Source organism: Haemaphysalis longicornis, unplaced genomic scaffold, assembly GCF_048455015.1.
Source record: "Haemaphysalis longicornis isolate Haplotype H1 unplaced genomic scaffold, Haemaphysalis longicornis Haplotype H1 scaffold_3, whole genome shotgun sequence".
NCBI classification, from domain to species: domain Eukaryota; kingdom Metazoa; phylum Arthropoda; class Arachnida; order Ixodida; family Ixodidae; genus Haemaphysalis; species Haemaphysalis longicornis.
In genome coordinates, this window is record NW_027526335.1 from 151,341,263 (window position 1) to 151,367,766 (window position 26,504).

The 26,504-nt window shown below is 46.1% G+C and overlaps 1 long non-coding RNA gene across 1 annotated transcript; it reads right to left on the reverse strand.

The window, feature by feature from the left end:
- Positions 1-1,878: 1,878 nt before the first annotated feature.
- LOC144173465 (uncharacterized) lies at positions 1,879-20,738 on the reverse strand. Its single transcript, XR_013323283.1, has 4 exons — positions 20,659-20,738; positions 13,687-13,815; positions 6,387-6,485; positions 1,879-1,985 (listed from the first exon to the last, which is right to left on the reverse strand). It is a non-coding gene; the product is annotated as an uncharacterized LOC144173465 (long non-coding RNA).
- Between the last annotated feature and the right edge of the window lie 5,766 nt (positions 20,739-26,504).

Sequence of the window (26,504 nt, forward strand, 5' to 3'; positions counted from 1 at the left end):
AGAAAGAAATTGTGGCAAAAAAGTGAGGACGGTATGCCCAGGCGGCGCGAGACGCTGCCTGACCGCGATGTGCTACCAGACAACCGAGCGAAGAAAGCCGCCACCGAATATGAGCCCCCAAGAAATCGAAGGATGAACGTATGACGAAAGTGTTAGGGGGAGGGCAGTATGCCGAGGCTGCGCCTCATAAGACGATGTACGTGCGTCAGGCAGCGCGCAGTGCACGTACACTGGTCTTTCCGCGTTCTCTTCGTTGCATGGCTCATTCGAACCAGGTGACACTTGCGCGGAACGTTCGAATGCGATTTACGACAACATTCTCGGCGGCAGCGACGCGCTGCGAGGTAACGGCAGAGTATCAAGCGCCGCAAAGCGTTTCCCGATGGGGTGATCGCCTCCTGAGAAACAGCAACTGTGCACCGTGACCGTGAAGACTGCAGTTCGCGCTGCGGAAAAATTTTGCATTAGGGCGTATAGTAATCACCACTTATTTTTCCTTTCTATTTTGTGGGAGTGTTTCTGTTCGCTTGTATAAAGCTGACGCCCCTTAGCACAACACCACGTGGTTTGTACAGTCAGCGCAAGAATGTGTTCCTTTCTTTCTGTGTACCGTCCGTATCTCATCCCAGAAATTCGAGGTTCCAAACAGACCTCACCGTAAATCCCGTGAAATAATACCAACAAGCGAGGGGGCCTATTAGGGCGTACACCTAATTCAATGTCAATGAAGAGTAGGTCTCGAATCCTACTGACGACGGCCCAGCACAAAAGCTTCAAAAACGATATATGTTTTAATATTCTTTACCAGTAATGCCCTCTGTCTTCCTCATTGGTACACTCCAACCCTCGCAGCGAAACTAACACAAAGCCTGCTCAGCCTACTGCGTTTTATTTTTGAAGCAATGCTATAACCAGAAGAAATTACGCTCCCACAAACTGCATTTTTTTTTCAGGCATATGACGGTTTTTGTAGAAAATTTAACTTTTCCTTTTTTAGATTTATGCATTGCACCTTTGGATGTCTACACAAAGCGATGCTAGGAATGTTGTCAGAATGATTCTGTAAGTCATAAAGCATAAAGATCACTGGTAAAATACTTGTAATGATCAAATATTCTGCAGTAAAGCATCGAAAACGTCCTGGCTAGTATTATGGCCGAGCTTCACAACGCCGTATCCGGTAAATCTGGCACTCTTATGTTTTACAGGATTTTAGTTCATATTACTTTTAAAAGAAACTCACAGCTAAATACTCTACTGTTCCAGAAATAGCAAGTGTGACTTTTTTTCACGGTGGGAAGTACGTGCCTCGGCGTAACTGGCAACGCCATCAAGGGAAGACACTTTCCGGTTTTGTCGATGCTCGAAAACATGCTTCACAGATTCGGAAACAGTTAGAGTTTAAGCAATAATAACCAACCCATTAAAATGCCGTCAATGTCGTAATTAAAAGAAAATTACTTTAGCACAGACACGTTTTTAATTTCCCGATCTGGAAACCGAAATTGCGTTTTGTTGAGGAGATACCGCCATAAACATCACTGGGTATGCCGCCGACGCCTGGGCACACTCTTGGTTTTGATGCAAGAATTTTGATTTGCCGTATAATGCTGTTGCGCAGCATTAATTACATTTCCTGCAAAGAAGGTGTTTATGTGTTTATATAATGCTTTGGCAATTATAATTCAGATGGTTGTATGCTGTACCGCAACCCTCTATTATCTCAGCATTTCCTCTGATGAACAAAATAATAAAAAATCCTGACTTACCTTTTCGAAACACAACAGCTACTTTTTTTCTACAAAAGCGTTCTGCAGACCAAAATCGAGGTTAGAAAGAAGATTTTGTTTATATATACTTTTATTTTTCAACAGACAGCGTGCCAGGCCCACGTCCTCTTAGCATGCAGGTGGTCGTACTGTGCAGAGTACTTCGTTTCCAACCTTTCTACACGTTCCTTTGACAGGGGATCCCTCTGCGGTGTGCTGTCATTGCAGAATGAATGTAAAACATCTGTGTGATAGCACATTTCAGACAAAACTTTCTTTCTTTTCAATATTCATTCTTCATATATATTGTCAAAAGAATTTTTTTTACTAGTTTCATACACGATAGTCATTTATGGGCTACTTAAACCTGAAAAGTTTGGTCTCTTTGTCTGTCCCTCTGTACAGCCACCCTGCCAAAAGTTTTTTTTTTAAACCCAGAACATTTCACATCTACAGACACTGAACCCGGAATAATTCCTTATTCTTTTCATCATTGTTGAACAAAAAGAAAAGATTCATGATATTTGAGGGAAAACATCCTCATATAAGCAACACACTCCGACCAAGTCATAAATCTTGAGTATGACTTCCTGTATAGTCTCGTGCGATCCTTGCCCTCTACTCTCAGGTTTATATGCCTGGTTGGCTGTCGGGGTTTGCAGCATCCTATTACAACTATTTTAGGCAATATTATCACAGATCTTTCACATCTGAACGTAATTTAGTGCAATGTAATCCTTGGGCCACTTTAAGGCGCAACAATAACACAACCGCTAGGTGAAGGCGCTGTTCTTTTTGTTAAAAGGAACATTAAGCTGGCTACTGTAAATAATTGCTGTCACTCAATCTTGCTTGAAATGATGTGCTAAACGTGGTGAAGAAGCGCTGGTGGAAGTCTACAATGCTGGCGATGACTTTTCATCCATTACTAGCCGTGAAGAAGACGACGAGCTGTTCGATGTATATTACGATGATTACTAGCCCCGCAACTATGCGAACAAGCAATGATATTGCAACTTAACTGTGTCCGGCAAAGCTCACCTGCAGCAACTTCGCCATTCAAGTCCTGTGCGGGAGTGCGAACTTCCGTAAATTTTTTTTGATCTGAGTGTCTTATGCTAAATCTAGCTGGGAAACTCTCATCGATTGCTCGATGTGACTACCAATATGATCGACAAACTCATGAAAATCGGAAACAAATATAATAGATGTGTACAGAAATCCGGATATGTTCCGTCCACAATCAAGGTGTTTGTTTATATGTAAGGCATTGCTTGCATTATTAAGCCCATTAAAAGCGTATTGAACATATTCGTTATTTTTCAGTTCGTAGCGTTTGGCGAGGCCATGCGTTATAGGATGGTAAAGAAAAAAATGCTGAAGTGGTGGACCTCAGGAACGGTGAAGCTGTTCCACAATTGTGTAGCATGGGACTGGTGACGACAGCTCCATTAATCACGTAGGCGTATTGCGAAAAAGTGCGGGTCGTACCAGAAAGGAGGATATGTATCAGGTGGCAAAAAAAAGAAGGGCCACAGGCTCCCAATAACTAGCCAAATAGGCAGCCCAACCAATGGCATATGCATTATAATCTAGCAGACTAGAGTGGGACCAGTCGAGGACTCGGCCAGGGAGTAGGACGATTATGCTTGGTGCGTGACCAGCTGGCTGAGTGACTGCTTCAAACATTTCGACAATGCGCGATATTCATATAAATGAAGAAAGCCAACACGCACCATGCCAAATTCGCGGGATCCAAACTCAGTCACTGGGACCAAAATTCCGCGGAAGCAAAATGCCCAGAAACCCATGTGCCGCGTAATACCAGTGCATATGAAATATATCCTGGTGGCAGAAATTATACTTAGCCATCCTCTACTCCGTGTCTCATTAAACCAAACCAAGCGTGTTCCGAAATTTTTGCAACAATGCATGCATGTAACTGGGACCGCGGACGTAAACAGAGGAAGCGCTAAGTTGTACGCAGAAACTACACCACGCAGAGCAGTGAGAGAAGTTCGCTTTCCCGCAACGCGGCCACGGCTCGCTAAGACGCTACAAGCATGCTGACAGTTAGGCGGGCTTCCCAGTAAAGCAAGCACGGCGCGCTAGCAGACGACACGAAGCCCCGCCTCCAAGCCCTTATGCGCCTGCGCCGCTTAGCTTCGATGCGCGGCCGCGGCTTGTGCGCTGGCGCCCCGCCGTGCGCGGCCACGCTGCGCCGTGTTCGCACCTAAAGTGGACGGCCCTTACATGCGCCCCTAAGCAATCTCGGTTTACATATTGCTACTGTGGACACTCGTTCTCACCAGTGTCAAAACGGGGTGACGACAGGAAGTAATAATATTCTATTCCGTTATTAAAATTCGTTCTGAACATTTATCGCCGTAACAAAAAAGCAGCCGAAGGATTGCACGGTACGGGACATTTTTTAGGGTGCATCCTGCATTCAGTTCCCCGTCATCCCCCTCCCCTACTTTACAGCAAACTTCTACGCGACCCTGGGTTTATCAGCTAGAGAAGTACACCGTAACCGATATTGCGCGTGGTTTTGGAAAACTAGTGTGAGCATTGGGTCGGAGCCTGGCTCTTTTTACTACCCTCCATTTTATTTACGGAACGAATATTCCACCGTCCCCTTTTCCCTTAATGGCCTGGAGGCCGTTTTCTGTCTATAAATTCTCTTGGTACACTTTTTACGTACTCATTGCTGCCAATTGCGATATATGGATGCTTTGGTTGCCGGTCGCGGGCCTATATCTATCCTAGCCCATCACCCCTCCCAAGCCCTCCTGTTGTCTTCTTTAAGGGGATGGAAGGAAAAAATGTTTACTCTATAAAAACATACAAATTTTGCAAAATACACGCATGAGTATTTCTTTCTTTAAAAGTATAATTGCCTTTTTTTATACACAAAGTTTAAACGAAGTAGTCGTGCCGTAATTACGTGATGAATTGATATTTGATATGATAGTTCCACAGTTTAACCGAAAATTTTTGTTTTGGATTCGCTACTACGATACGCCAAGTGCCATTAAAACAACTGCGCAAAACCACAATGCAAACATACCCTTTCGAGATTGTAACCCGCGACGTTACTGAATTCAGCCCATTGCACCACGGCACAATAGCAGGTTGCGCTGAAATAAACTGTATACTAGATAGAAACCCAACCGTTCTGTCACATAGGAGTTCCGCAATAAGGTTTCATGAAGCCACTACCACAGAAAATCTTTAGCAATAGCCTCGTTTTGAATAACTGCTATTTCGCCCTGCGGGAATGTACTCGCCAAGATTTCGTGTTACTCTTCACGCTAAAAACATTGGTCGATATTGATTCCTTATTGCCTAATAAACCTTCCGTAATATAAGCTCAGTTAAGAGCAGGGGAGGACCCTGCTCTTAACTGAGCTTATATTATTTCTACAAGCGTTGCTGGACGCACACAAACATGCAGTTTGCAACTCAGAGAAACCAATTTTACTCAAAGCGAACCGCCAAAGCGTCGTAAGCAGCAATACGGAGCGCATTAGCGCTAGTGTTGAATTGCATGAACTTCATGTACCTTGCTATGTTTATTACACCCTACGTACTAACAACATTGCCGCATTCATTACAGCAAGAATGTTGTCTGTGCGCAGTTATCACTTCAGGATCGATTCCCGATGGCCGTTCGGACGATTGGTATTGTCGGCGTCTTCGGTCAGCGAGCCGGTCACACCGCGCGGACTTTCGATCGGCCGACGTGTTCGTGTCGCCGTCGGCGTCGTGTGACAATACGGTCTCCCAACTCGGACGTCGCCGCCACCGTCGTGTCGTCGTGGTGTCGGCCTAGCCAACGCGGCTTAAAAGGAAGCGTAGTAATAGAGGGAAAAAATAAATTTGGACGAATGCGATGGCAATAAACGTGCTGCAAGAATCGCTAATTAATCAGCGGCACCACCGCGACTCGTCGACGCTGAGCAAACGACGCTTCTCTTCGACGGAAGTGGAACGAAAAGGCGTCCAATTTCAAGATTTCTGCTTCGTGAAGCACTTGGGAGAACCGATGACGTACATTTTGGAAGAGGGCGGATCCCAAAAACATGTAGGAAAGGGTGGGAATGCAGCAAGAAAGTTTGCAACAAAGCTGTGAGCTTTCTGCTGCACGTAAAAAAGTCATACTTTGCAAATATAACGTTGAGCACCAAATCTAGCGATTTCGCTTGTTCATTTGGTGTTCTGTTCTCAAAACGCTAGTAGAACCCCTTTAATTCAGCTTTGAGACACTTTTCGGCTAACTATGCTTCTTACGTTTTGCCAGTCCAGTTCTCTGGCCTTCGAATGTAAGTGTATAAGTTCGGCGTAACAACTGCCTGCGGAGCAAGGAGCGCCACACGCAAGACCTTAGACGCCTGCCCACACGCACGCAAACATACACGCAAGTATACAAACAGACAGGTACACACGCACGCATGCGCAAGCACATGTGAAAACATGTGCCGAGCCAATTCCCCCAAGCCAAAGGATGCTTAATTTTAAGAGACTAGACTGTGTTTAATACTACCTGTGTCGCTTTAAAATAAAGGCTCCTGCGGCGGCTTGTTTGCATTGACTGTTCATAAAATATATCCTTACCCAGCATGGAGAGCCAGGTGCGTGGTATCCGAATTCTAACGATTTAGTTTTTTTGTTATAACACCTGAATGTGCAGCCAACTGGGGGATTTTTGGGATCCTGAAAGGCAATATAATACCTGCTGTCAGAAGCCGGGCTCAAAATAGTTGTCTGAGAACATTCAGCAGCAGACACCATGAAATATTGCTTCAAGGTAAGTAAATGGCACCTCAAGTCTTTCAATATTTTTGCCTGAAGTACCACGGTGTCTTACAGTTTTGCTGACTATTGATTAAACAATGTTAACTATTTCTTTATTCTTTTAATTATTGCCCATACTCTTAGGCACGGAAGATTGTAGCTGTGAATGGTGTTAAAAGGACTGATACAGTACAAGTGCGGAAGAGGCATTGTCTCAAAAATGGCGTAACTACTGCATAGTCACCACATATATTACAATACAAAACATCTTCGTCTTCCTGAACGTGCACACCTAGCGTGACATCCCAAAGTTATTAAAAATTTCAACCCGTTGCTGAGCTCTTTAAGTAAACGTGTCGAAGACTTCGGAGAAAATTTTGGTGGCACTCATATAACAGTGTCATCCTGAAATTTGAAATGTTTTGTTTTCTATTTATCGTTATGTCTCACATTTCCTCATACAGTTTTCGAAATATTTACCAGGCGGGTTAAATAATCGAGCCGAAATTGTGCCTTGTTACCTGACGCTCACGCAGTTGACCCGATTACGGACAGTGTGATAACGACTTTTTGGGATTCCTTTGAAGAACAATCGTTGCCGTATATCTTTCACATATATGGTTGAACACTGCTGCTTAGGTCTCTTCTATTATGTAATATGTCAATTCTTTGAACACCGATGTACTGGCCCCTGAGTTTCACACAGCTGGTTCATCTGCCAGTTTTAGGTTCATCAAAAGGGCCATTCGCCTCACATTATTCAGGCTTAAAAATTATCAAATTGATCTATTGTACAGTCCAAGGAATCAGCCCGCAAGGTTTACAACACAGTCAGAAAAAAGATCAAATTCCTACCGAAATGTATTCCATGCACAACGTGCAATAGGAAAGGTACCTCAAAACAAAAGCATTTAAATGAGGCTCATGTAATCAGCTGGGACATTACGAGCACCGCTTAATATATACTCGACACTGAAGCCATTCTCTTGCCTTAAAATGCCAAGTTCTAGCCCAAACCTCGGCTGTTAGCATGCTTTTTTGCACACTTTAATTGGTTGCACATAAATTACTGCTAAGAATACATTCCGCAGATTTTATCCAAACGCAATAGGAATTTGTATGCGTCGAGCCATTTTCAAGCAAACTTTTCGGAACAACAATCTTGTTTGCTTCATGTGCTGTTCGTTTACATAGGCCACGGTATAGTTAAATAAATCATTACATTGGTCCCGCCTATTGTTTCACCGTCTGCCGCACCGTTGTTGCTGTGAAAAAATGTCCCCTTGCCGCCGGCTGCAACGCCACGTAGTCGCGAAGGAGGCCTGCTACGTTCGGGCACCTCACTTAAAAGCGCCCGGAAAGTAGATACAGTTCGTTGGGTTTAGTGTGTTTCCCTTCATGGGGTTTGTTTTTGCGATGGCCGGGCTCACTTAGGCACCATGGGCGCGAGGAAATTCCGCGACAGCCTTTCATGTTCGCCATGGCTTTGTGTCACCCGTCGAGCAGGCCCCGAAAGAAGTTTTACAATCGCGCTGCTGGCCCCAAATTGTTAGAAACGATGTTAGCTTTTGTAGGAGGGTTTCCTTTTCGTTCGTTTATGGAACATGCGAAAGGGGACCGTTGAGGTTTAACGACCGCGATTACTGCCATGGGAATGCCCGCAGCGGACAGGAGATGGGAGTCATTGAAGGGGTCAAAGGAATAAAGACAGCACCGACGTACTGTCTACCACGATTACACCGCTAAATGCTACTTGGCAAAGTTACTTTTCCTTCCATGTCTCAGTCTGGCGACTCGGTGTCAGAGATACGTCAGTGGCTAGGCGATGCGGCATTGTTAGGTGCTCGACGAGTTTACTAAGCAAGAATTTTTGGCGGCGCAGAGCACAATCATAAGCGTGCACGGTAAGGACAACACTTTAATTTAAGCACAATACCAAGAGCCGATGGGCGGCGGCAGCTTAGCTTTTTGTTAGGTGGTTTTTATTTCTATTATATTTGTGTTTTCTGGAACACTTTCGAGTTTCTGCATGAGAGTAAGAGAGGGGAGTCACATAATTATTTTGTACTCATCTAAGTTTTTTTGTCATTGAGGCCAACCAGTGGCATAGTGTGGCGGTAATCAGTAAACTATGCTAACTCTGATTGCTATGTCTCTTTTGTGAGCGGAGTGTTGGTGGTAAAACCGAGGAGTTTGATGTCAAGAGGGCAGAAAGAGGAAGCCCCGCTCGATGCGGGCCTTGCCCGCCTTCTTTTCGCCGATCTTGACTATGGGTTAAAAGTTGTAAATACTTAGTGTAAATAAAATGCACCTATCGTACATCTTGTTTCTAGGAGAGGCCCTTCGTTTGCCTCGTGCCATCGATCAGGAGCCATTATTTCATATTATCACCTCTTCGATCATCAGCGGACCAATCCACTGGAAGGTCACATGCGTTTTAAATGGGCCCATGTAACAACAGTTGCGGGAACCATAAAACCAAGCCGTTGACGAAGACGTGATACATGGTTGCAGCCGCGTTCATCGCGAAAGGATTTTCTTTTTGTGGTACCTTCAACTATGCACCCGGTGGCGTTGTACTGGTAAATATTCTAACCTTCAACGTGTCGCAAATGGAAGTGTTCGAAGCGCTACGATATTTGTCTTTATTCGACATGAAGGCAGCCGAAAGTACAGTGGCCGACCAATTTTTCGGTCGGCTATTACGTTTGAAATGGCTCGAGAAATACCCCGAAAATTCAGAAAAATAGTCCTAAAGATAGTCAAAGCCCGAAAAATAGTCCAAATAAAAGAGGAGTGCGAAAAGTCTGTGGGTCAGAAAAACGAGGTATATTTAATTGAAATGGGACTGAATAATTCACCACTGATTCCTTGCCTTGAAATGCTCCTTCGTGGGAGAACATCTGCCTGCATATCGGCAAGCGTCACGTTTTTTTCATAAACATTGGACAACAACGCCAAAGCGTTGGCAGTGGATTGCGTTGATATTTGCGGCCGGTCGGGAGCTTCTTTGTCAGTGTCGAGAACGCTTTGCGGCAGCGTGGTCACTTGGCACACGATCTTGTCGTCCGTTAGCTCCGTGGGACGACCCAGGAAATCCTGATGATATTATTGCTCATAGTCAGCCTCACCTGGTGCCTAAAAACGCGGTGTCCAAAAGAACTGGCCAAGTATGACCAGTTTCCGGCTTTAGAAATTGCTTCCGCCGTAGGCTGCACGAAAAATTACGCCCTCCAATATCACACTTTGTCACACCGGCGGCAGCAAAGCCAATCCCCACACAATTCGAAGCTAGCCAGGGGACTAAGGATTCAAAAAGGCGTCGTCCTGTAGTCGCACCCTGGCTCCGTCACAAAAAAATGTTGCCGAAAAGTCAACTTTTGGCTTTAGTTTGACCGAAATATTCGTTGCTCATATACGTTGCTCCTATGGGACAACTCGTGGTTCCTCTGGAAACTGCAGAATATCCAGCAAGTTCAAAATTTTGGAGTCCGATAAAACGGTCGGCTACTGTAACGGCTTTTTCCGTTACGGTAGCCGACATGTGACAAATTCTATGTGACATGAATCAAGTCGGCCGAATGTCATAGCAGCTATCATCTGCTACTTCAACCACTGAAAATGGATTCGAATTCGAGACTACGGATGTGATCCCGCATCATGAACTATACCAAGCTAAGAGAGACATGAGCTGAAACACACAAAAGCGAAGAAGACTATTTCCCTATCATTCAACAATGAATCACCAAGCTATTCCAGGGCGTGAAGGCCGACTTAAAAACATTAGAGACTTTCACCACCGCCCCTTGCAGCGACGGCTGCAAACAGACTGCAACCGTATATGGAAGTGAGTACGGATGGCTGGGTCAGTTGGTTTGACGATTCTCGGTACATTGCACTAGTGCAAGGACGGAGGACGAACTGCGAGGAACAAAGCCGCGTTTGTCGAGTTATTTTCTTCCTTTTGTGGTCAGTCCCTGCGCTGGTACAATGTTCCCAGTATCCTCAAGACTCCGGTAAACAATGGTGGGATTTTGTTCGCACAACTTAACGCAGTATACCTTCCTGTAACTTAACGAGAAAGTGGTGGCCCCTGCGACTCGTGACTCTCCAGTGCTATCCTCGCATCCCATTTCAAAAGGGCGTTCTGTAACTCCAGCAATACAGTTATTTTACACAGGTTGACCACACTGGGATGTGAAACCAGAGTACGCCACTGTGTGAGAGGTTTTGCCTTGGGAAGCAAAGCCGTTTTCAAAGTCCGGGAGTAGCCTACGCACATCTTCGTATTGGTTGGGCGCTTGACACCACAGGGTGTTGTACTGTATACTATCCTTTTCAATATTTTTCTTCTACTCCTGCCGCCTCTCCTCGACAGCTTCCAGAGATCCGGAACGGCCTATATGCCGATGACGTAACCATCTGGTCGTCCACATGGTCACTGCGACAATTGTAGAGTTAGAGAGCCGCCTGCATAAAGCAGCAGATCTGGTGGCTGCTTTTGCTAGGTCTTGAGGTCTCATCTCAAAAAACATACTGTTCGCAAAATAACTCGGACAGGAAGGCATTCATTAATGAGCTCTCAATAATGAATGCTGTCTTTATTAATGAGCTCTCAACGGCCCTTTCCAAAAGACTGAGGTATTCCTGGTCTCACAGATCAAAAAACACCCCACAGGTTCACCCGCTATCAGCTTATGTTTAGAGGGCCATATCATTGCATCATCCCGAAGCGAGAAGATCCTTCGCATAATATTCCAGGGATACCGCTCGGACTCGCTTGTGATCTGATCGACAATCTTAAATCCTCATCAGACCACGTTACTCTAATGATACGACAAGTCGCGACCAAAACGAGGCACGTGAGGGAAACGGACACGCTTTTCCTTGACCACGCTTTCGTCATGTGTACGATTACCTACGGTATGTTTTACGCCCTGCCGAAACCCGAAGAGCTTGAGAAAATAAACGCCGTGATGAGAAGACGTATAAGACAGCCATGACCCTCGCGGCAAAGTCTTTTCCGGAACGGCTATTCCGACACGGCATCCATACCTAGGCCGAGGAGTTAATACACACTCACCTGTGTGACCAATTATTAAGGTTAGGAGCAACCAATAAAATGGAGGTTCATCCTCTCACACCGAGCGCTTTCGTTAACACTCAGCCACCGAGCTCTGCTTACTAGAAACCTGCCCAACTTCATTAGAAATGTAAATTGTGTCCATCTTATGACGTAATATGCACGTCGTGCGCAACGAATATCCCGGAGAAGCTCGATCCTGGACAATATTAAAATTGGAGGAGTTTAAGTCGAGCGTTATCCATTCATCGCACCAAACAACCTCGCGGAGCGATGATGTCACCTCGCGTTCCCGGCGATCCCTGGCGCAGCTGTGCATAGCTTGGCGCTCACTTGGCTAGCCGAGCCTCACAAGCGCTCGGAAGGGTGTGAAGCACTCTGCAACAGATGCTACAAAAGTTCATGTTCAGTGGCGGTATGCCAGACGTGGCGATGGGGAGGCCAAAGTAGATCCGCATTTCCAAGGAGGAAGCCACCTACCGGGCATCGCGGCCCTCTGCTAAGCGAGCATACAATCGTCGACGCAGAGTGAACCCGGCACAGCGAACCGAAAAGGCCGCGGTCAAGCGACGACGCCGAACCGACGACCCCTAGTACGCCCAGCCAGAGAAAGCAAGAGACTGGGAGAGGAAGCAGACCACCCGTGAAGAAGACCCCTACTTCAGAGCCGCCGAGAACGAGCAACGCCGAGCTGCAATGCTGAAGCCCTTCCGTGACAAGGCCGGCGGCTTGACTCAAAAATGTTGGGAAGGCCTAGCATAACTTTGCAAAAGAGCAAAACCGCGAATAGCCAGAACCGCCTGGGTTTTGAATCAGCTCCTCCGTTCCTACAGCATCACGCATTAGTGCAAGCTACCCACAATTTTTATTAAATTGTACGGAGCCAATCATCTACCGCCTGCATAGACGCAGCCTGCTACCCCGGAGAAGCAGGCATGGCCGTCACCGTCGTTTTAAATAAGCAACACAGCTGTGGCATCTCAGTCCCCGGACACAGCTTCCTCCCAGCCCATCATGCGGCAATAGCACTTGTGCTAAGCCAAAGCGACGCCAGAAGTATCACACCGGACTCTCAGCAGGCATGCCGCAACTTTGCCAACGGTAGATTGCATGTCGCAACACTTCTAAAAACCAACCGTAAACCACCAATGAGACCAGCCAGGGTTTTTAAAGCACCAACTCTCAGAGGTATCCCCGGACATGAGATCGCCAAACTCGTGGTTCGAGATGTGACTCGCCGAGTGAGCGCTCATGAAGCCGAGCCCGAGCGCATGCATTCGGTAGTCCAATATCGTCAAATAACGCAGCATCATAGGCTCTTCCGTAGAACGTGTTCCTTCCTCCCTGGACAAATTCCTACCGATGGACCAGGAAATATTATTCCTCGCTCTGCAGATTAACACCTTCCCATATCCCGCCAGACTTGACCTCTTTGGCAAGACGCACTGTTATCCACTTAGCCGCTTCTGTGGACAGCCGTGAACATCACAAACATAGTGTGGCTGCGCCATATCTACCCTAGACCCCCGCTCCCCCCCCCCCCCCCTCTCTTTTCTTTCAAACCTTCACCTTTCCATAGAGCTTTCAGAGAGATCCTTGGCCAGCTTCGGCGTCAAAGGCCAGCAGCGCTTCATCGAAAGGGCTGTCGATAAGGCACAAGTCAAGGCATTCTAGTATTAGTACACGTCTCTGGAGGTTTTCCTTTATGTAGTGAAAGTTTGTTTCCTCTCTCTCCCTAAATGTGCTATGCAAGCCCACCGCTTGATGTCACCAAACCTGTGTTGCTTTGCCTCAATCCCTCCACCCCACTCTGTCCCTCCATCTCTCTCTCTTTCTCTAATCGTGTTTCACATTATGGCAAAACTTTTTAGGAGCGGTATGTTACGTCTGTTGGCCAAGAAAATAAGGTAAATTTCCACTGCAAGATTACCAAAGCATGGGTGTTTGTATCTCATGACATAGAATGAACTTGTCACGTAAATTATCTTTATTGCAAGAGAATCTACCAAGTAAAAATAACCAGGTGCAAACACTTACCACTCCTTGCGCATGTACTCTTGGCGTCATTTTTTCGCATCCAAGGGTAATTTTGAGCAATACACAATCGCCTTCATTACATCTTCCTTCTTCCATTGACCACTCCTTATTGTAACCAAAGTCCAATCGCTGAATGAAAAAAAAAGACATAATTAACACTTCCGTGCCTACAAAAAAGGTACTTCAAAAATTATGGCATGATCTGAGCCAGGTTCTCTGAATGTGCGCATAAAAGCCTTATTTGCTTTATTTGTCATTTGCAGGCTGAACGGATTCTCTTTTTTTTATCAACCGTTTCATGGTGTTTGATTAGATGGCTCTTCGCTGCTATGTGCTGCGTATTACGTGGGTCCGACACGACGTCCTGCACTTCAGAACGCCTACGCACGCTCTAGAGTATGCACATGATTCTTGCGTTCAATACCCTAGAGCAGTGAAATCATTTCTTGTAGGATTGATTCATTGATTCATTCAAGCTGCTGGCAAAGTGAAATGAATATGATGGAGAGTTTTACAGTGCATGGTTGAATAAACTTCACGAATTTAATCATGTATAACGCGTATGTAACACTCCCCTAGATGTCAGAGTACGGCACACATTTCTTGCCGCTAAAATAACTTGCTCGTCGGCACTAACGCGTCCCTCCCACCAGAAAACGGTGGTGGATGGACATGGATAACATGTTTATAACAATATTTTACGGAATTTATTTGCAAGCTATGGGGGGGGGGGGGGGGCGGCGGGGTACCATGACTTGCACAGCGACTTTTTTATAAAAAAGTCTGGGCATAAAAAGCCCTGCGTTAATTAAAATTGCGATAAATTCTACACCCCCAATCAACAAATGAAAACCTTTACAAACTTCATGAAACTTATGATTTGGGCCCTAGTTTGTTAGTTTGAGTTTTAAGGGTTCATAGCCCTTACCAGTGCCTAAGATGCGATCGTTGCTTTAGGTCACCCCGTCTCGCATCGAGAGTTTCTAATGCTGCTTGGTTCATTTGAACTGTTTCCCAGGAAACAATATCTAGTCCTTAATTTTCGCTATGCACTTTATAGGTCATTTATTAGATCTACCATGCGGCCCCGCCGGTAGCAGACTGGCGTTTGGTATGTGCGTGAGGTAGAAAATTATTGCGCGATGCCTCCGCACGGGCAACAACTTCGGGAAAAGAGTGACCCTTGCATTTACGGCTGTTAGTGTAAAACGCTAGAAGTAGGTGATTAGAATACTGATACCGTGATTATCTTTCCTGCTATCGTGAACTTAGGAGGCACCAGCTGACACGCGAGCAATTGCAGAAAATGGGAACTAACCGCCATAAAATTAACACAGTGATCGCACAGCGAAAGCCCGCCGATGGGCCCATGTGTCCCATCCGTGGTAAAATTGGTGACCAGTATGATGCGGTGAGGTCAAGGTGGCCCATTTCGTTTAAACGAACCGAATGCGACCAAAGTTGCCGGTAATGACATCGCAACTAGCGGTTGTTCCATATCTGTATCCGCTAGAAAATGCTTCCGTTATGAAATGTAAGGTAAAACAGGGCTGGTGAAACAGGCTTTGTACTAGCGGTATCAGTCACATAACGCTGTCGACCTAAATACTGTGGGCGTGTTAAACAATGCACGCCAATCCCCTCTGTTAAGGTGGTTGGAAAGCGAAGCTGTAACGGAAAGTGCACCGATGGGCCCATGTGTCCCTTCCGTTGTAAAATCGGTGACCAGTATGATGCAGTGATGTTCACAACTATTACCCATACGAATTTAACAACGTATGAGTACGAGCTAGTTGGCACCCATACGAAGTCACTTGAATGTATGCACGTGGCTCTACAAAGAGTGGAACCAGAGACAAGTGAAATGGACCTTTTTGGTATGGGTTTCCTTTTATTTTTATACCTCCTAGCCCATGCGCAAGGCGTGCACACGGCCGCTACACCTGCCATAGCCGGAAAGCACAGTGGCGCGCGAGGTCACGTAACGCTATCACATAGCATGCATCGTGACCGCACGGGGTAAACCGGCAAATGTGCTCGGTGAATGGACCGCCTGTCTCTTCCGTATCCTCGTGGGCTCGCAGCTCAATCGGTAGGACAACGGACCCTCGCTCCGTTTCCCTATTCTTTCCTGGTTTGAATCTTGGCGGTGCCAGTAGTTTGTTTCATTGGTTCGCGAGGGTTTTCTCTTGACACCAGCGATTGCGCCAGAACCATTGGGGGTAAAAGTAACAAGCTTCGCTTCAAAAAGGGTATTCTCCTAGTGTCCCAAACGCATTAAAAATGTGGCGGAAGGAACGCCATTTTGAGGACGCTCGTGGATAGTGTTTTTTCAGTTTTCATAGCCACAACGGCTTCATATTGCTAAGCGCCACGGACCATGTTTACAGCACTCGGACTGAACTATGGGTGGACCAAAACGAGCAGCCGAGTAGGCGAGTACGGCTGGCTTCCAACATACTCCGGTCTCTAACAGGTTTCTTCGGTGATCGCGTGCCTCTGCATGCCCTATCAGCTGCCCTTAGAATGGAAGCAGCGGTGAAAAAGGAGAGCGGCAGCAGGGGAGAATATGAAAGCGTAGTGTGGGCTCCGCGTACGTACTATTACGAGCAATATGAAAGGGAACACAGGAACGCGCCGAAAACACCCTCAGACCCAGCTGTAAGTGATACGCAGCGGCCGCCGTCGGAAACAAAGTGGTAAGGGGGATGCTGTTCTAACAACTGTTCCCATTCCCGCCGTTCGTCTTATCAGCTGTCGGACGATACCATATTATCGGCGAAATGACGTAGGCTGCTGCTTTGTAGAAATGCCAGCGCGGTGGGAGTGCCAACAGTTAGTGGCAGAGCCCCCTCCTTACCCCCTTTTGGTTTTCACAGCGCCATCCGCGTATCGCTCCGAGTCTGTTTCGAGGCTGTTTGCCACGCGTTCCTGTGTTCCCTTTCATATTGCTCATAATAGTACGTCGTGGCGTGGCGGGAGCGGCTTTAGAAAACTAACCTTACTACTGTATCCTCCACGTCCGTGCGTATCAGCCAATTGTCGTAATCAGTACGACCTCACTGCTATCCAAAAACGACAATGGTGGTGAGCCCCTGCCTGAAGCTGTAATCTTGGAGAGTGATAACTCTGTTCGGAATGTATGAAGCGATCTGGTAGGTGTGATGGCGCGCGACATAGGAGAGAAAGCGCACCTGATTTCTGCTATGGCCGTTTCTGCGCAGTGAGTTTGCTCTGTCGCCGTGCATGTTCCCGCCTGCAGGTAATCTTTTCCCCAGGAGTAGTGTATAGGCTCGTTGAATGGATACTTTCCAGCCGAGAATGAGCACCATTTTACTCATCATGATGGTATGAGGCACACTTCGCTGGAGACCTTGCCAAATGTTAGCACGGAGCATTCGGTATTGTGTGATAGCTGGTCAGGCTGGAAGCCGTTGGATTCTTGAAGCCACAGCGTGCATTCCAATTAAATTCACATTAATGTGGTGTATTCTGAGCTGCCTCGGGGCAGTGCACGGCGCCTTTAAAACCGTTTCTGCTAGACCCGTTTCCTCTCCTGACTTTTACATTTCCAGGAGATGTATCGTTAATGCTGCAACGTCGTTCCGAAACGCAGCCTCCTTGACGACGTATGGCTACAGAGAACGACATCTAAGGACTAAACATGATTGTCGTCTGTAAGGTTTCTCCTTTGCCTATGACATTTGTATACTATTAATATGTTTATTACTATGAGTAATGCTGAATGGAAGATAGATTAAATGTTTTGTTGCTAACGTAACCTGTTGTATTCAGTCACCACTACGACCACACGTTCATAACTAATCACCGTGTTATTTACAGTTGCTCCGGTTACCACTAGAAATGTAAAATACAGTCGGCCACCGATAAATTTGACACGGATAAACCGGGCTGGCTTGGTAAGTCGGATTCCTCCGTGGCACCACCGATCACGCCATAGAGTTATTGTATAAAGTCGACCGACATTTCGAACAGCCACCAGCTCTACGTTCGATAATCCGGAACCTGCTCCTTACTGTCACGGACGCCGAATCTACTGCCGTTATCTCGTCTGGCCCTTTGGCTGTACGAGGATCGGCCTCAGAAAGAAAATCGAGTTTGTGATCTATGAGGCCTGGCTTTTTGAAGCCTTAGAGATTTATAACGGCAAACATCGATCTTGGACGCACGGCTTCAACTGCGAGGTAGTATGAAGATAAGATTCCGGCATCACCACGCACGCGCCACTGACGCACTATCGCCATTCACAAACGCACACACAATCTGTAACCGTTTCCGGCCCGCCGGATTTACATTCCGCAATGAGCCCGATTCTACAACGAAAAAGCATGAAATGTCTCCCAGCAAAACGGATTTCAAAGCGGGCATTAATAATGGCCTGCGGGGCGGCGCTGTGCAGATCCCGGAAACAGTCACATTTGAAGACTCCGCAGACGTCGACAGTGTGGTCTCGTTGTGTGCCAAATTGCACGAAGAGGACATAGTAGGGCGGGTTTTGCAACCACTCAACAGCGACTCGGACACGGATGGCGATGCGCACTGTGCGGACCTAACCCGAGCCGCTTGCAACATATGCGGACACATGTGCGCCATATGCTGACCTAACTTCAGCTTCCGAGGCTCTGTCATCGTCGTACAGTGATCACGTCACACTGGCGGAGATCCTGATGGAGCTGGTTATACGTAGGCGGAAGCGAGTGAAGAAATGCATCTTTAACTGCTTTTATTCTCAGGCGCCATAAAGCGTAAATAAAATGATTTTTTTTCGTGCATCGGTTTTTTTCGGACATTCGATAGTTTGGACGATAGTTCGGACAAACAGCTCGTTTACCACCAGAATCCCAGAAAACCTAACCGTTACTCATGGCTAGCGAATGCCAAAGCATGAATGTTCAGCTGAATGCCTGAAACGCTTAGTTTCGCCTAGTGTTTTGTAGAGGCTTTGCAATCTTTTCACAGTAAACGGTGTGCTTTAAAATTCCACCTAACGCTTTCGAATGGCTTCCATCTGTTTTGTTGAGTCGCTGATCGCTGAAGCCGCCATGCAATGGGGAAGTTGACTGCGATGATGAATTTCGGAGCTTCTTTTTTCCCCGTTTGTCTGCTCTAGAGCCGGAGAGACCACCACCTCTTCCTACTGCCAAGTTTATGGCCCCGCCATGGTGTGACAGTCTGCACATTACAATACCTGCCTAACGTTTACTGAATAACTACCAGATTTTTTAGTGGTGCTCCAGAGAGATGGCGCAAAAAAGTTGACAGCCTTTCTCCATGCAATCAGCGCGGCAAATACAAGGCACCACAACGCCAGATAAAGAGAAGTCTGCGCCAGCTATAACGCCTGATAAGGAGCTGTTTAGGGCGCAGCCCTTCGTTGCCGGTCTCTGGGCTGAGCCGCGCCGCCGTCATTGTTACCGAGCGAATGATGGCTAGACCGACGAGCGAAAAAAAGCGAACGATGAATGAAACCAAAGCCGGACAGTTTCGCGAAATTGGGATGTGAGGGCTGTTGGCCGTGGCGGGTTGAGCCAGCACTCTCCGAAAGTGTTGGGTGGGAAGGGAAGGGGACAGTATGCTGTGCTTGGACGAGGCGCTCGACGGCGCGACGCTCGGGGAAAGCTTAAGGGGGGGGGGGGGGAGGGGGGGGCGTGTGCATCACGATGATGTGCATTCGCTTCCTAAGACGCAGTTCGTGGTCCCTTCCAGAAACGCACTTCGCGCCGCCGACGCAGAGGCTCATCTTCGCCGCCGTCGAAAGGACTTACGAGCGAGTGCTGCCTCAGGGCACTGCTGCTTGCCCAACTATTGCATTAGGGAGTATCGTAATCGCCAGCAATTTTTTTCTGCTGTGAACTGCGAACAAAAGGTTTCTTGCTCGCTGTACTATGAATTGTTTATCCTTAAAAGCACTACAACCCGCGTGTAATGCTTGCTGCAGTTAATAAAGTTGATCTGAATTGATCTTACTTATAAAGTGAGTGCGTGTAACGCCGCTAACAAACATGCCAGACTGTTTACCTCACGGGGCCAACGCTACTTTACTCACCGTTTAAACTAGTTCATATTCTATCGAGCTTCCAGAGCACTGTTCCGCCAACTAATTTATGGTCATTGAGCTAAAAACGTGTTCGTGAAGTTATAACAGCCTTTTTTACTAATTTTGTTCCCTACTATATAATGTAGACCTAAAATCTAGTTCATTTTATTTTACGCTAATTGCACAGTGTGCGTGGTGAACTAAGATGGTTTTATAGAACTCGACTTGAGATGTGTACGATACTCTCCAGTATTTGTACTGTGAATGTCTTATGTCAAAAAAAGCTAAATATGCATGGTAATTTAGCTTTCAACGAATATGAGTAAACACACATAGTACATTTGCCCAGAGACCTACATGACAGATGCCGCTGCACGTATAGCGGGAGGGGGGGGGGGGCGAGTGCGGGGATTGTAAACTCGCATACAGAAGCCGCGAATTATGCAAAACCAGTTGATGCCGCTGAATCCCCGTGAACGCCGCATTGCAAGAACTTTCCAATATTACACGAAATAAAACCCAAAGCTGAGCTTCCAAATCTAGTTAAGAAATTAATCTACCGCTGTGTAGTTACCCTCATAAATGCAGCATATTACAGCCCACGCAGGCTCTCACTCCTTTAGTAACGTGGTAGGACGTGGTTTCATGCTGAATATTGCGAAGACATTTGGTTGGTATGTGTCGGCATGCCAACTCAGTGAAAAATAAACTTTGCAGATTTCCCGTTGGTAGCCTATATTAAAAACATTCCAGGCAAAAGTTCAAACAGCTTAAGTGGCATGAAGGGGTAATAAAACAATTCAGGCGACAATTGCATAGTACTCGACAGAGAACTAGGTGGTTATTAAGTTTTCATACGCAAATCAGAAGGGAAATTGACAGAAATAAGAATTTTCTTAACATAAACCACTCACCCAGCAAGGTGTTCCGTCGGGATACATTCCAGGCCGGTTACCAGGCAGTGTGCAGTTGCAGTTGGTAACAGAAGTTGTCTGCAATAAGTGAAGAAATATGGTGTTTTCGTTAGATTAAATTGCTCAGACCTTTATGTTTACAGTGAAAAGAGAAATGGAATGGCTTATAGAATATTTGCTTGCACATCCCAGACATCTGGCAGCTATGGCTAGAATAATTACATGTTGGCAAATACTTTTCAGCTAAGCGCAACTTGCTGCTGGGTGTGTTCTTCTTTAGAATGCACTGCAAACATCAATTAAAGTATGCATGCTTCTTAACTTCATGCAAGGTGAATTTCATGTCAACATGCAACGGGTGGTAAGCGGCCATAACTAACTCTTCTTTTTAATTTGATGCGGAAGGGTTAAACAAACGCCCCTTTCCTAAATGATATTAAAAGTCTCTCGCAATTTTTTGCTGGATTTAAAAATTGATGTTAGTTTCATAACTGAGAGTTTAGCAGATTGCGCGAAATGCTCTTGATACGCAGAAAAAAAACCGGGTGATCTAACGTGAAAGCTGGGGACGGGCGAACCAGGATACAAGTGTATCCTGTTATACAAGCGTATTCGGAGATTTTATGTCTCTGTCTTGCCACATGGTACGCGCTGATATACGTGACATCCCAATTACAAAGACGTAGGAGAAATGAAATTCAAAACGGAGTATTTGAGATAATAAAGTTAAAGCGCGTACGGAACGAAATAGCAAGCAAGCAAGCGCGAACGAAAAAAATGGCTCGAATCCACGCTGTGAACGTGGCTGGAAATCAAAGCTTTGGACGACACCCGCAACAATTGCGGAATCGACGTCACTCGCATTCACAGACGTGGTTCTACGAATACCGAAACTAGATTCCTCCATTCGTTACCAGGCATTCGTGGAGGCGGTGTCCCGAACGCAAGAGCTTCGGCCACGACCGAGCAAGAGCGGCGGACGGCACCGGCGCTGTAGCCCGGCCGTGAGTCGGAAGGGAGAAAAAACGGAGCTTAGCGTGTTTCGAAAGGTGAGGCAAGAGAACATAGCCATCCTGATGTGCCAGCTTGGGCCTACACTACCACGCGACACAAGCAAAGACATCGAAACAATTCGGCATGTGAACTTAGTGATTCCCATTTATACCGATATAAACTAGTTAGTTTAGTAAGTTTGAAAATGGCGAGAAATCTGAGGGAACTTTTATAATCATTTTTAATCTGAACAAGGTGCTTCTTTCTAGCTTTGTAATGCTTGTTAAAACACAACCGAATTGGTATTCACCAATTTAAAAAAGTGCGCTAGAGGTAGCGTTTCTCTGGCGGCCAGATGTCTGTATGGTGTCTGTATATTTTCTTTTTCCTCACTGCAAACTAATCATTAACGTGTCTTTGCCCTGCAACCACTTAATTTCGTGGGGTCCGGGTTAATCAAGCCGTGCGAAGGAAGTGCGCAATAGATGCGAAGGTGCGCCCAAACAAGCCCAAAACAACCGTCGCTAAAGCAGACGACAAAGCTGCACCGCCGACGCCGACCCTTGCTGACGACAGTACCGGCAACCACAGCCGACCGCAGGCAGCGGCCATTGCGAACGCCGGCAGGACCACCCGGTTTTAGATAATTGTCCCTGGGGCGGTCTTCAACTATCAGCCCTCAATTGTTATGAGCAACGCCTTAACCGCTGGGCTGTTGAACCAGTGCTTCAGCGTGCGCTCCTTGTTGGCAGCAACAATGTCCAACTGCTTGAGTTGCTGTGTATATAACTGAGTACCAGAGTTACGTTACTTCTCACATGCACCACATAAAAAATCCGTGCTGAATATCCATGCATTTGTAAAACTACGACCATGATTTTCACTTGGAACATGAGCTGGCTCATTACTTCTCTTTCATGCCTAGCCAAAACAACTATAAATTTGCCGATTTTGCATAAAACGTACCCTTACGGCACATCATTCATTCGACGCCTACAATATTGCAATTGGTCCTTTAGGTTTGGCGTTCAGTTGACCAGGTTTTTCACATTCGAGGCAATATAAATGTGTAAATTGTCCGAGCGAGAAATTCAGTCGTTGAGTAATACGAATAACGAAATACTTGAATGAGGGTTTCTTTCTCAAAATGTGCCCGTTTGTTGCTTTTTTTTAACACACCCCTTCCCCTCTCGTAAACAGGTTTGCGCGCGATGCTTGTACACACCTGTTCTCTGTCAAACCAAATCTCTCAAACCAAAGCTCAAAAAATCTCTGTCAAACCAAATGCGCAACACTCGACAAACCAAAATCAAGCGCACCACCAATCTGAATCGAACACCGTTTTGTGCCTGTGGCGCAGCGCGGCCTAGTCCATTGGTATGTGTTTGTTTGTGGGCTCGTTATCGTGGCGCCATCTGTGACCTTTGTCTTGAGGCAGGCGGCCGCGGTCAGATGTGTTTCAAATTTTGAATTATGTTTTGTTCATTGCGCCCTTTTTTAAGCGTATTTTATTTTCTCAGTTAATTAGCTCGGTCCCAGTTCATGAGGAACGCTGTTATCAGGGTTTTGTTCCGTGAATCTAATTACCTGACAATTTTATTTTTCCGTTGTTCCTTGAAAAACGGTGAGCATAGAGCGAGCTAACTCCTATTTCTCTTCTCCAATGGGAGGGAGCGTCTGTGATTGTCTTGGAGTACAGCGTGATCCAGCCACGAGCAGGAGGGGTTTCCAGCCGCCTGCTGAAGTTGAGAAGGAAGGCGAGGGTTCAGGGAATTGCTTCTGCGAAAGAACCCGACAACGTCCCCGACGGCGTCCCCACTGTGCCCATACAAGCTTCGCTTAAAAAAGAAGACATGTCATTTGTGCACATATTCCAGGAGAGCAGAACTTACTCCAGGTCTGTTAGTTTCATGTATGTCGTTTGGGTCTTTACACTGAGGTTTTCGCCCACTGGCTTGGGCATGTCTTCTCGACCGTGGTGCTCCGTGACCTGTTTTGGAGAAGTAATTAACATTTATGCACATCGCAGCCTTTCAACTGACATAAGTATGAAATACGGAGTCAAAATAGCAAAATTATATTTCACAAAAACAAGCAGCGAATAGGTTAGTAGCAAATACTGGAGGAGAATCAAAAAATACAAATTAGAAAACGTCACGCACAATATTGTCAGAGGTTTCTGCCTCAGTTTCCCTTGGAGAAAATTAGTTCCATTGAAGAACAAGAGACACCACTTGTCATGCAGACACCAAATAAACTTCAGAAACAACAGTTGCATTTGCTTCGAGCGTGTTCCGGTGTAGTCATTGTTGTTTCCATTTCTTCCACAGGCCCTCCATAAGATTTTCTCTTTAAAACATATTAAGATGCCCTGGCGCTTCTTCTGGCCTGTTGTTATGTTATTTTTTTCGAATTGTATTGATATTGACATAACATACAAAATGCATGTCTTCTTGTTTCTCTGCAGGCGACTTCCAAAGAAGAAAACATTGCTTCCGCCCCTTCCACTACAGTGGTATTTCCTTGTTATAATAATATTGTTTTCATCGTCTTCTCCACATTTTCTTTCCATGTATTGTTCTTGCTGAAAGATGAGAGAGTTACTGGTCCCCAATACTGGGGCACAAATAACTAAGGCAACAAAAGATTGATAACTGGCGCACATCTAACTGGATCACAGTTCAGTCTCGGTAGGATATGCGACTGATTGATGTCCCACACGTTTGTAATCCCAAGTGTTATATGTTACGTAGAGTTTTTGAAACTTAGGCCTAAATATATTCCTGAATTACAACAGTGAAGCTATACTAGATTCTGAAATATAACACCCGGCTATATATCTATGAAATCGCCAGTGTTTCACGACTGCTTTCATCAAACAACAGCTGTGCATGTAGCCGAGCTGGCAAGGTCTCTTGCATTCTGACGCGCCCGCATGGCTGCAACGTTGGATTGGTGCTGAGCGAGGCAACCTAAGTTGCTTCTTCTAACTAGTTGACAAGTTAGAGCGAGCTTTAGGCCATAGTCATGCCTTGTAGAGGTTCTGTGTAGCATTTGCTGTGCTGTACGCATGTGCTACAGCCTGCCGAAGCAGTCTCACAAAGCCCTGGCTAGAGCGTGAGTGTGGGCATTGTCATCTGCTTATACGCTGCTTAAATTACTCCACAGCGCAAATTAACAAAATTGATTGTAGGGCACAGAATAAAAGCAGAAAAGCAAGTTAAAGCTATTCCACTGAACGTAAAAGCTGTCAAGTGCGAAGCAGCGATTTTCCAGACGGACTGTGACATCGTCTGTTCATAGTCTCACGGTCAGCCTGGGGTGGAAACCATCAGTAGTCAAGAGATGGTGCCTCAGCCTATAACACGCCTACAAAGAGGCACTGGATTGAGTGTTAATAATGTGGGGCAATTAATTAATTCATTCATTAAAATACTTAACTTTACACTGTTGTTTTCTTATTTCCGGCCTAGCAACGGCATCCTCCGTGGTAACGGCTTGGTGCACAGATGACCCCGACGCTTCACTTATGAGGAACGTGTGCCTCTGTGGCGCAATGGGATTCATATCTGCTTCGTAATGCGATCGAGAGACAGAGATTCGATCCCGACTAGGGGAAGCGCTGGTTTTTCGCCTTTCCTTGCATTCCTAGAAATCTCATAGATAGACTATACTCGTTTGCTGGCTATGGCACGTAACCCGTTCTTCACGCTTCGCTACCAGCCCTCCTCACGCCCTTCCCCTCCCAGTGTCACTTGTCTATTGATAAATTGAACAGAAGTTTGTTCCATGCCATTCAATTTTGCCGCCTTTGCGCTTATTGGCGTGCTATTAAAATTTCCGGCAGGGCTTACGGGCCTTCTCCTAGAACAGCTGTGATATTTTTCTTGCCTTTTGTTTCTTGCTTTGCCTGGGGAAGCACGAGCGAGATTTTGTTTTTTTTTGTGCTTTTTTCACTCTGGCACGAGCGTGAGCCTTTGGGTGACATTTTGAACACGCTCGTTTTTCTCTTGCGCGGCCATCTTTTTCGCGTACTATCGTAAAAATCAACCCAACGAGCACTACTAACTAAACCAACGCTGGCACTGCCGGTTAAGTATATATATTTTTCCTCAAATGTGCCTGCAGTTTTTTTTGCGTCAATTAATGGGGACATGTATGACCAGAGCGAGAGGTTTCAGGAGTTTCGAACGGTTCTGCCTATAGTTGGTGTATCAGTGAAAAGTTTATCTGTCAGTTTCTTCGCTTGGCAACACTGAAAGCGGCCACGGACATGGCCGAAGCGCACGGACACTGCGCGACTTCTGCCACTGCGCCCGCAAGCCACGGAAGATAAAAAAACATCGGCGTGCGTCATCTGCTTCGTTTCAACCCGATTCTCAACGGTAATGTCAACAGATAGGTTCGTACTCACATTGGAGCAAAGACACATTCCGTTCGGTGTGGTAGAGTTTGGAACGTTCAATACAATTCATGCGGTAACCAGTGGTGGTACACTCACATGGTTGGTTGGCTGCATGCGGACCTCGTCAGTGAATACGACCTATATAAACCTCTTGTTTTAGTATACTTTAAACATTTCTCCGGACAGCCGAAACTAACGACAAGCGGTTACCTTTTCGAAGCCTCTTTTCGTGTGTGTGACACCGAGTTATGGTGTCTCCATATCGTGACTGCGGACGAGCTACGACAACAAGCCTGCAGCTTAAATTGCTGTGCAGTAAAAAATAGGCGGTCCGCTTAACATTCTGATCTAGGCGTCGAACGCTATAGCGTTATAGCGGCTCGTTCTGATTGAAGAAAACTTTTCAGTTGGAGGAACTCTCTGCTCCCGCTCACCCGCGTACTGCTTG